Below are 4,509 nucleotides of genomic sequence, written 5' to 3'. Positions count from 1 at the left end.
ATCCCGGGCAAGATATGAGCTCCCTTCGCGACCTCATTCGCACCGTGGTTCGCGAGGAGCTCCAGCAACTTCATGGATCCTTTACTCCTGGTGCAGCTTCCCTGGCCAGCATCATCCGTGAGGAGGTCCAGAACGCACTCACGCCACCGACAAGTACAGTCGTTCCACCACCACCCCCGGGCCCCACCCAGCGGATGACTTATGCTGATGTCACACGCCGCCCAGCCCTGCTACCTACCTCTTCGCCTTACACGCAACCTCAGGTCGCTGTGCACGCTGCGGAACCGCTGCCCCTTTGGGCAGATCGGCGCCAGGCGCCCCGGAAGACTGATCTCTGGCGCGCTCCAGATAACCGCCCTCTCTGCTACCACTGTGGCGAAGCAGGTCACCTCTACCGGCAGTGCCCTTATCGTCAGATGGGCCTTAGAGGATTTTCCCCCGACAACCCTCGTCCACAGCCTGGTCAGCTGCCTCAGGACATCGCCGAGTACGTCACCCGCCAGCGTAGTCTGCCACATTCTCCTCGTCGCGAGTCGCGCTCGCCTTCGCCTCGTCGCTCTTCGCCTTCTGGGCCACGGTATACCGCTGGACGCCATGGTTCCTCGAGCCCTCATCGGGAAAACTAGCTCCGGCGACCTTTGGGGGCGAGGCCGCCGCACACCGATTCGCCGTAAAGCTTCCACCGCCGCACCGCTCGATTCGCCCGACGTCGAACGCCGAATTCCGGTCCAGTTTTCGCCGCACAGACCAGATCGCCCCGACGTCGTCCGCATCGCCGACCAGTTATCACCGCCGTGTCGTTTAAATTGTCCCGACGCCGACCACCCAACCGCCGTCCAGCTTCCGCCGCCATACCGCTCACTTCACTCCGAACCGACGTCGACAGGCCCTGGTCTTGGCCGGGTCTCCCTGGACATCCCTATTATCGTCGACACGAAGGAGGTCAGCGCTTTAGTTGATACGAGAGCCGATTATTCTATCCTTAGCGGGCGGCTTACAAGGACACTGAAAAAGGTGGTGACGCCATGGAACGGACCAGACATACTGACGGCAGGCGGACATGTGGTTGCACCACTGGGTATGTGTACAGCCCGGGTTACGGTGCGAGGCTGCACATTTGTTGCGACTTTTCTTGTTCTACGCGAATGCTCTCGTGATGTTATTCTTGGCATCGACTTCCTTCGTGAGCACGGTGCCACTATAGATCTACCGAACCGCTTGGTGACGTTTTCCGCCAAACTGGCCACTGAAAGGCATGAGTACCGCGGGTCCCACTCCACGCTGCGAGTCGCCGATGATAGCCTCACAGTGCCACCACGAGCCAGCATCCTCGCCAGAGTTACTTGTGAGGAGCCACATCACGGCCTTCGGGTTGTTGAGCCTAATGTCTCCCTCTCACTCGCCTTGGGAGTTTCTGTGGCAAGAGGTCTTTGTTTTCTTCGTGGAAGAGAGACGGAGGTGCTTGTCACCAATTTCTCCAATGAACATCGACATCTGTTCCGTGGCACTGTCATCGCTTACGTCGACCATCTGCACGAAGTCGCCGAATGTTTTGCTTCAGAGGAAGCTACGCCTAGCACTGAACCGGATGATGCCGTACACGCTGTCGACATCAATTCTAGCCTTTCCTCCGTTGAAAAGAGGCAACTCCAAGATCTATTGCTGGAGTTTCGTGTGTGCTTCACGTCTTCATCTAAAGTGCAGCAAACGTCGGTCATTAAACACCGGATTATCACGCATGAAGGCACTCGACCCATCCATCAGCAGCCCTATCGTGTGTCCCCTCGGGAGAGAGACGCTAGCCAAACGGAAAGTCAAGGAGATGCTCGCCGATGGCGTCATTCAACCTTCAAGCAGCCCATGGTCGTCGCCTGTAGTCCTCGTTAAAAAGAAAGACGGAACACTTCGTTTCTGCGTTGACTATCGGAAACTTAACAGTATGACAAAGAAGGACGTCTATCCGCTGCCACGGATTGACAACTCTCTCGACCGACTTCGCCGAGCCAAGTACTTCTCCATTGACCTCAGGAGTGGTTATTGGCAAATTGAAGTTGATGAGAGGGACCGTGAAAAAACTGCCTTCGTAACACCAGATGGGCTCTATGAATTCCGCGTCCTCCCATTCGGGCTCTGCTGTGCTCCTGCCACCTTCCAGCGGATGATGGACAGTGTGCTCACAGGTCTTGAGTGGCAGACATGCCTTGTTTATCTCGACGACGTGATAATTTTTTTACCGACGTTCACAGAACACCTGCGCCGCCTGAGAACTGTTCTCGAAGCTGTCCGGTCTGCCAACCTTTCTCTCAAGCCTCAAAAGTGCCACTTCGGGTTCACCGAATTGAAGTTTCTTGGGCACATTGTGAGTGCTGATGGCATCCGAGCTGACCCTGAGAAACTTGCTGCCGTTGCTGCCTTTCCCGTCCCCGCCCACAAAAAAAGCAGTCCGACGGTTTTTGGGGCTGTGCTCCTATTATCGTCGCTTTATCAAACACTTTGCACAGATGGCCAGCCCTCTGACTCTCCTAACTCGAGATGACGCATCATTTTCCTGGGGCGCCGAGCAGCAGATGGCTTTCGACGAGTTACGACGCCGGCTCCAGTCACCCCCGATCCTGGCACATTTCGACGACGATGCCGACACAGAGTTACACACGGATGCGAGCAACGTCGGCCTTGGTGCCGTTCTAGTTCAGCACCAAGACGGGGTCGAGAAAGTAATTGCCTACGCCAGCCGTGCACTTTCCCGTGCAGAGTGTAACTATTCCACCACTGAAAAAGAATGTTTGGCGGTAGTATGGGCCGCTGCCAAGTTCCGCCCGTACCTTTATGGCCGACCGTTTCGTGTCATCACTGACCATCACTCCTTGTGTTGACTGAAAAACTTAAAGGATCCTTGTGGCCGCTTAGCACGGACACAAGTGGATCGTAGTCGCCACAGACTACTTAACACGCTACGCCGAAACGAAGGCCCTTGCCCGAGGTACTGCCGGCGAAGTTGCTCGATTCTTTATGAACGACATTGTGCTCAGACACGGCGCACCGTCGACCATCATTACTGACCGAGGAAAGGCGTTTACAGCTCGTCTACTGCGGGACACCTTAACTCTCAGCCATACCGAGCATCGCACAACAACAGCGTATCACCCTCAGACAAATGGACTAACGGAACGACTAAACAAAACTTTCGCGGACATGATCTCAATGTACATCGACGTCGAACATAAAATGTGGGACGAGATCCTGCCGTATGTCACCTTCGCCTACAATACGGCGCCGCAGGAAACCACGAAGTTTACGCCGTTCCGTCTCGTATATGGCAGAGAGGCCCGCACGATGTTGGACGCGATGCTCCCGTGCGGGGAAGAAGCGGTCGAACCCGATGCCGCCCATTTCGCAGAACAGGCCGAGCAAGCCCGTCAGCTGGCCCGCCTGCACATCAAGAAGCAGCATGCCACCGACGCTCGCCACTATAACCTCCGGCACAGGGAAGTCCACTACGAACCAGGGGACTAAGTGTGGGTGTGGACCCCCGTGCGCCACAAAGGCTTGAGCGAGAAACGACTCCACCGCTATTTCGGACCCTATAAAGTCCTGCGCCGCTTAAACAACGTTAATTACGAAGTCATTCCAGATGGAACTGTGACCGTCAGTGTTCGACGCCAGCGGCCTGAAATTGTGCATGTGGTGCGCTTAAAGCCATACTTTTCGCGCTACTGAGCGCTTCCTGCAAGTGAAACCTTGCGTTATTGTACAGTTCACCTCATTTTTTTTTCTTCCTCTCACCTTGTCATCGGGACGATGTTTTCTTTCACGGGGGGGAATAATGCCACGTGCCTAGCGCCGCGCGACAGCCTTGTTTGGTGCCGACGACGACGAAGCGGTTGTTGTGGGCACGAGCGGCGCGCTGGTGCTGGTCTCTGTGACTCTGTGATCGGAACGGCAAGCCGACCTTATTCTCTGGTCCTCGGCAACGTGTACCTTCCCTGTGACTTCAGTCGTGACAATATATTACGGTTACCTTGGCACACTGCATACTCCGGGGGAACACCCCTGATGAAAGGCAGATGTTGAATATATGCACCAATGTATGGGCAATTAAGTCTATTACATGTTTTACAGGCTTCACTTGAAGGCCCATTATGTCAGTGGAGGTGCTGTTTTTTAGGCTCGCAAACGTAGTTATTATTTCAGTTTCCGAGACCGGCTCCAAAAACACAGCTTGTGGGCAAGAAGGTTTCATGAAAGTTGAATAGTCTCCGCCGGACGACACTGAGGCCAGAGAAAGGAAGTGGTCATTGAAAGTATTTGCTAATCTCTCCCCTGATATTTCTACGCCATTATTATCTAGCTTTGTGATCGTCTCCGGAGATTTGCCGAAAATTTGGTGCAATCTACGCCAAACCTGACCTGATTGCTGATTCGAGGAAGTTAAAAGATTATAGTGGTAACGATTCCTAGCAGTACGAAGTTCTTTGGTGACTTGATTTCTATACCTCTTAAAGGCTTCGA

Source organism: Amblyomma americanum, chromosome 4 (genome assembly GCF_052857255.1).
Source record: "Amblyomma americanum isolate KBUSLIRL-KWMA chromosome 4, ASM5285725v1, whole genome shotgun sequence".
Lineage (NCBI taxonomy): Eukaryota > Metazoa > Arthropoda > Arachnida > Ixodida > Ixodidae > Amblyomma > Amblyomma americanum.
This window is presented reverse-complemented; position numbering follows the sequence as displayed.